Source organism: Lissotriton vulgaris, chromosome 9 (assembly GCF_964263255.1).
Source record: "Lissotriton vulgaris chromosome 9, aLisVul1.2, whole genome shotgun sequence".
Taxonomy (NCBI): Eukaryota; Metazoa; Chordata; class Amphibia; order Caudata; family Salamandridae; genus Lissotriton; species Lissotriton vulgaris.
The window spans coordinates 172,305,748-172,313,122 of NC_141697.1; the positions used below are offsets into that span (position 1 = coordinate 172,305,748).

At 48.8% G+C, this 7,375-nt stretch overlaps 1 pseudogene; it reads left to right on the top strand.

Moving 5' to 3' along the window:
• Positions 1-5,819, top strand: part of LOC147689795 (uncharacterized) — an 80,818-nt pseudogene extending 74,999 nt beyond the window's left edge.
• The last annotated feature ends 1,556 nt before the right edge of the window (positions 5,820-7,375 follow it).

Sequence of the window (7,375 nt, forward strand, 5' to 3'; positions counted from 1 at the left end):
ACCTGCTAGGTAAAACACTGTAACACACCCTGATAGATATAGCAGATGTATGTGTATGTGTGCATGTGAGTAATGGTTTTCTCTTTTACACATAGGGGACAGTGCATATGCCGTCAGTTCATTCATCCTGACACCCTACCTCAACCCTTCAACCCGCAGCCACAGACGATACAACGTGGCACAGAAATCCACAAGGAACGTTGCGGAGCGCACCTTTGGCCTGTTAAAAAGCAGGTTCCGCTGCCTGCACAAAAGTTGAGGGGCACGGCAGTACGCACCAATAATCTGCTGTAAGATGATTGCATCTTGTGCAATGTTACACAACCTTGCTACAAAGAGGAGCACAGAGGTGGATTTGAGCGACTTTGAGGACCACGATGATGAACATGCACTGCCTGAACCAAACACAGCAAGAGTTGCGCCACCAACTGATGGCAGACAGAGACGGGCAGAGATCACACTGAACTTTTTTTGAGTAAGTAAATACACACAGACAGGTGGAGTATGCACCCAACGTAGTTTAATATTTGGCACTACGCAGGTACTCAAAAGCACAAATGTGCAACACAAATGTCATCCATGCAATAATGGTAGTTCTGTCTCACTTCTCCATTTAACATCATGGAGAGTGTGCTCTATGAGTCATTTCCGGGCATGCCTACCAGTGCCAGATGAAAGTATCTGGCTGCCCTCACTGGGTGTTTGGGGTGTTGGCTCACCATGGTGCCAGCTGCCCCTCCGTGTCTCAACTACAGGGGGGCTTGTCATGTTGCTCCTACTGATGCTTTCCTCACTTTCTGGTACATCCAGAGCAGCAGTTTGTGCTGTCTGTGCATTAAGCAGCACCTCTACAGCACTGGTCACCCTTGCAAGGACCTTAGACCCCTCATTGCTGTTGTGTGTTAGTCCCTCTTGCATGTTGATGCATCGTCTGCATAGAAGGGAAGTGGCTGTGGCCAAGCGGTTCATAGCCTTAGTTTGTTGCTGTGCATGTTATTTGTCCTTGCACCTTGCTAACCTGTCCTGGTCCAGTTTACTGCACAGGAGCTGCACTGATTGTGTCATGTTCCACACACCTGTGGCCATCTCCCGTATCCCTGCAGCCATCTCCCTCATACCTGATGCCATGTCTTTATTCTCCTCTACCAGTGCACTGTTGCCCTTCCCTGTGTTTTCCATATGTGTATTCAGGGTCCTCACCTGGCATTGCACAGACTGGATGGCCTTCCCCTGCATTCTTAGGATCTTAACCATGCTACCCTCCATCCCACGGAAGACACTGGGACCCTCCACATGTTTTGCAGCACTGCTATCTCTGGGCCTGCGGCGTCTGATACCTATACGGCAAACCTCTGCATTGGACTGCTGTGTGGCAGTGCTTCCTTCCCCAGCCAAGGTTTGAGTGTCTTCACCCTCCATTTCACCTGCTGAAGTCTCTATTTCTACCAGTGGAGCTACTGCATGCCTCCTGCTCTTTTGAGGTGCGGGTGCTGTTTGCAGCAGTGACGCAGTCAGTTCAGGTGAGGACAGTAGCAGAGGAGATCCTGAATGTTCTGGGGACGCCTGCAGATGTGGAGACATTTCAAGGTCTTGGGATGGCGGCAGTGGTGTTTGTGCACCAGTCTCCTCTGTGACATTCTCTGCACTTGTGCCTGCCTCCTGGCTGTCATTCCTCTGTGGTGCTGTGCCTTCCTTCTCCCCGGTATGCCTGCAAGATGTCCCGCCTGTGGACATAAAAGCATACATTAGCTAGGTGCTCCTGTCTCACTGCTTCTACAATTAATTTTCTTTCACTCAAACACTGTACATATTGCCTTAGCCTCATTATGACTGATATGTTTAGCCTAACTTCTTTATTGCTGTGCTGTATGACATGGTAGGTCTTTCAAATACTACATGTCCCATGATACATTGCTCCTGTCTAATACTACCTCTACTGCAGTGGGGTAAACTTTGCCACATAGGGAAAAGGGAAGGTGATGGGGTGGGGGTGATTGTTGTGTACGCGTCTTACCTTATCTGGTGGCAGCACTGGCTGAGCTGTCTGCATCTCCCAGTCCACAGATGCTCTCTGGTTCAATGGTGGACCCCACCAACTCCTCCAGTTCAGTCAGGGGAGGTGCACTGTTCTTCCCTCCTCCAGTTTAGTTTGCCTCTTTGTGGAGCTCTGCTATTTTCTTCTTGGTTATGCCCCTGAGGTCATAGCACCTCTTTTTCAGGTCGTCTATGTCCCTTGGAGTCACTCCAACAGCATTCACCTTTGTCTGTATTTCCAGCCAAAACAATTTCTGGTGTTCTTTCATCACCTCCTCCACAAGAACCTTCTCTTCCTCTCTGGATGTTCCTTTTCCTTGCTGCTTGCCATTTTCAAAGTTCAAAAGCACAAACAAACTTTTCCGGTGGCTCAGTAACTCAGCTCTGCTTGCTCTCCCTCTCCGGAAGCTTCTAATTACTTCCAGCTGCTGGATTTGGTCACTTCCTGGTTGGGATGGGAGGGGGTGGGTGGTAGCATCTGATTGGCTGACTCATAGGTTTCACATTCTTCCCTTTCCGATTCGGTATTTACCGAATCGGTATTTCCAGATTCGGTATTTCCCATTCATTCCTATGGGCCGCCCATAGGAATAAATGGGAAATACCGAATCGGGAAATACCGATTCGGTAAATACCGATTCGGTAACTTCCGAATGACAGATACCGAATTTTACCGAATCAGTCAAAATTACCAAATTTTTACCTACATCCAAAATACCGATTCTAAAATACCAAATTGGTAAAATTTAGTATTTTAGAATCAGTATTTTTGGAATACCTACATCTTGCCCATAGTGTTATTGAGGTCACGGCTAAATCTGAAGGCATCTCGGGATATATTTTCTTGCTGCCTCTCAGTGCCTCAGGGAATGAAAGCTGTTAGTATACCTCGACATTTACATCTCCAGTATTTAACAGGTGGTGGTGATCGCCTAAATAATTTAATATCCATTTGCTGATCTTTGGAAAAAGATAATAATGGTCCAATACAATCTTAAAGAGGAGAAGTGCAGAATATATGGATAGTTCAATTACAGGAGCAATACCCCTTCTTTACGGTGGACAAGGGACAGTGGCAGGGTTCCAGCTCCGCTCGCGGTGCAGTCCGTGAAACATTATAATTTTTAACTTTCTTTTATCTTTGCTCAGGCTCTTTCAATTTGAGACTACTTCATTGGGGAAGCACTGTGTAGAATTGTTTCACCCTACCTGTACGCGAACTTTGGGTCTCTCTGCGTCGGCCCGACGTGGTGTTTGCCGTTGCACGGAAGGCAGGGGAGACAGAGACAGGCACTTCCGGGAGGGCAGCGGTCTAGTTGTGGGGATGGCTGGGCTTAAAAACACCTTTGCAGAGCGGCCGCGCTGTGGACAAGGGACAGTGGCAGGGTTCCAGCTCCGCTCGCGGTACAGTCCGTGAAACATTATAATTTTTAACTTGCTTTTATCTTTGCTCAGGCTCTTTCAATTTAAGACTACTTCATTGGGGAAGCACTGTGTAGAATTGTTTCATCCTACCTGTACTCGAACTTTGGGTCTCCCTGCCTCGGTCCGACGCGGTGTTTACCGTTGTGCGGACGGCGGGGGAGACAGAGACAGGCACTTCCGGGAGGGCAGCGGTCTAGTTGTGGGGAGGGCTGGGCTTAAAAACACCTTTGCAGAGCGGCCGCGCTGTTGTCAAGGGACAGTGGCAGGGTTCCAGCTCCGCTCGCTGTGCAGTCCGTGAAACATTATAATTTTTAACTTGCTTTTATCTTTGCTCAGGCTCTTTCAATTTGAGACTACTTCATTGGGGAAGCACTGTGTAGAATTGTTTCACCCTACCTGTACTCGAACTTTGGATCTCCCTGCCTCGGTCCGACGCGCTGTTTACCGTTGCGCGGAGGGCGGGGGAGACAGAGACAGGCACTTCTGGGAAGGCATCGGTCTAGTTGTGGGGAGGGCTGGGCTTAAAAACACCTTTGCAGAGCGGCCGCGCTGTGGACAAGGGACAGTGGCAGGGTTCCAGCTCCGCTCGCAGTGCAGTCCGTTAAACATTATAATTTTTAACTTGTTTTTATCTTTGCTCTGGCTCTTTCAATTTGAGACTACTTCATTGGGGAAGCACTGTATAGAATTGTTTCACCCTACTTGTACTCCAAATTTAGGTCTCCCTGCCTCGGTCCGACGCTGTGTTTACCGTTGCGTGGAGGGCGGGGAAGACAGAGACAGGCACTTCCGGGAGGGCAGCGGTCTAGTTGTGGGGAGGGCTGGGCTTAAAAAAATCATGACCTCGCGTCCGCGCAGCGGGCACGCTGGCGGCGTGCCGAAGGCACGCCAAAGGCAAGCCCGTCTGCACCGGTCGGCGGCCGACCGGGGCTAGGGGCCAGAACCCCTGTCTGTTTTGGCCTGAGACGCTATTACAGCCCTGGGAAGCTCCGCGCTCTCTACCCTAACCTGGACAAGAAATGCAGGCATAGTATTAATGTTAAGGTGGAGCCCTGGCAATGCAGTTACTGCGCTTTTGGGGCAGAATCACTAGCAGAGACTACAGAAGGCGGTAATGTGCTCATGCTTGCACTTATCAACTGTAGATCCTTAAGGAAACACAGATTTGAAATATGTGACCTTCTCTTGGAAGATCAAACGGATGTCCTGTGTCTCATGGAAACATGGCTGGACATTGACTCTGCGCCTGAAATTCTGGAGGCAGTCCCTAATGGCTATGGGATAGTGCGAATTGACAGAGGAGCAGGACGGGGGGGGGCATTGCAATTATTTAAAAACTTGGCATTAATTGCTCATTGGTACCTGCAAACATAACTGATGGGGAAGCAGGCCTGTTTACCATCAGTTTGGCCACTAACTATGTGGTGAAGGGGTTATTGATAAACAGACCCCCTGGCCCACATCTGCGCTTCACCCCGAGCCTAATTGACTATCTCCAACAACGCACCATTCGTTTTTGAAAAACTAGTGGTTCTGGGAGACATGAATTTGCATCTTGATGATGCACTCAGTTCTGGGGTGCAAGAACTTCGCCAGGAACTTCAAGTCCTACAATTAATCTTAAAATCTGAACTCCCCACCCATAAGTTAGGGCATTTGCTTGACCCTATTTTTGCCAATTGGGATGCGCTGGGAATTGAACCTCCACTTCTGGTGCTTTGGTCGGATCACTTTTTGATCCCGTTTTGGATCAAGCTTCCCATTGCAAAAACTCAGGAGGGAGCCAAGGCCGGAATAAAGAGAAGAAAGTGAGCTGGCTTCTCGCAGGGCGCTTTTGACCTGGCACTTCTGAGGGAGGGCCCTCCCTCCGGACTGGATGTACATGAGGTTTGCAAATCTCTCAAGAAATGCATTACTGTCGCTCTTGACTGTACTGCACCTTGGTATTCTAAAATGTTCACGAATAGGCGTAAAACTGCGCCTTAGTTTAGCGAAGAGTTATGTTGCGCTAAAACCATCTGTAAACAGTTGGAGAGGCATTGGAGGAAGGCTTTCTCTGTTCACCTGAAAGGAGACTATAAACTCAGTCTCAAGCACTATCATTCCCTCATTAGAAAGGCAAAGGCAGCTTATTTCAATGAGAGAATACAAACAGCAGAAAACTCTACTAAAGAGATGTTTAAGATCTTTACTGAAATTTCCTCCTTGGCGTCTGCTACTGCACCCTATATTGGCTCTGAGGAGTCATTTAATCGTGTATCGGAAAATTTTGCGGATAAGGTGGAGAGGATTTACTCTTCCTTTCCCACTTCAGCTCGTGATGGGAAAAGAGTGGTAATGGAGGGAATGGATGTGGCTGAAACCCAGGGTCTTTCTGAATTTTTTTGTACCACCTCGGGACATCCTTAAGAGCATTGCTATGGGTATTAAATCAGGTTCTCCTGGTTACCCGGCTACCGCTAGGGTTTCGAGGAGTAGCATGGATGTACTCAAGCCTTTTCTGAGACACCTATTAGAACTCTCTTTTATCTCAGGAGTGGTCCCAGAAATGTGGAAGGAGGCTGTGGTTCTTCCCCTTCAGAAAAAGCCTCACATCAGTGTGGATCAGCTTGACAATCTGCGTCCAATCTCTTTGCTCCCGTACTTTGCAAAGGTGGTGGAAAAAAATGTGAATGCTAAGTTGACTGCCCACATCTACACTGATAACCTTCTTCATCATACCCAATCCGGCTTTTGGGCTCTGCATTCCACGGAATCGGCCCTGCTGTACTCCACTGAGACCATCCGGAAGTATGTGGACGAAGGTCGGACGGCGGCCTTGATTCTTTTAGACTTAAGTGCCGCGTTCGGCACTGTCGCCCACCATACTTTGCTCTACGATTTGGAGAAAGCGGTATAGCTGGCAGAGCATTAGAGTGGATTGAGTCCTTCTTATCCGAACGCAGCTTTCGAGTTATGCAAGGCAACCATTACTCTAGAAACATCAAGCTGGCCAGGGGGGTGCCTCCGGGTTCTGTACTGAGCCCTACACTGTTCAATCTGTATGTCGCTCCCCTGGCTAAAATCTCGGATAAATATGGAATCAGTGCTTTGTCCTATGCTGATGACACCCAGCTAGTACTCTCCCTGACCCAAACCCGGGTAGATGCTGCCTCCAACTTTGTAGATTGCCTCCAAGAACTGGCTGACTGGATGGCAAATAACTGCTTGCGACTGAATGGCAGCAAGACCGAGGTGTTGGTGTTTGGGAAAGCTCCCTCTGTCTGGTCCTCGGCATGGTGGCCCCAGTCTCTGGGCTCTACTCCCATACCTAGTGAGAGGGCTAAGAATCTTGGGGTCTGGGTTGATAACAAACTGTCCTTCGATTACCACACCAGACAGGTGGCAGGTGCATGTTTTGGGATATTGAAGAGACTGCAAAAAACCCTTGATGCCCTTCCCACTTCATCTAGAAAGACCCTGGTCCACGCCATGGTAACATCCCGCCTGGACTATGGAAACATTTTATACTTGGGCGCTACGGCAAGATGCCAGCAAGGCCTGCAGCACATTCAGAATGCAGCGGCTAAGCTAGTTCTCAGACTCTCTAAAAGGGCCTCAGCGACTGGTGCGCTCGTTTCTCTACACTGGCTCCCCATTAGGGAGAGGGTGAAGTTCAAGGCCTTGTGCGTGAGCCATAGGATCTTACAAAGAAAGGGCCCCTTATATCTTCTCAGTCTTCTCACGCCCTATGTACCGACCCGACTCTTAAGTTCCGGCGGAAAGGGCTTCGTTGAGACAATTCTGCCATTTTGCTGCTGGTGTCACTGGGCTCACAGTGGTATGCTACTCCTCTCATTCCCCCTTAAAATTGGCACTGCTGAACCATCTTAATGTAATTTGCCTTACCTTTACCAAAAGTAGGGAAAAATGCACC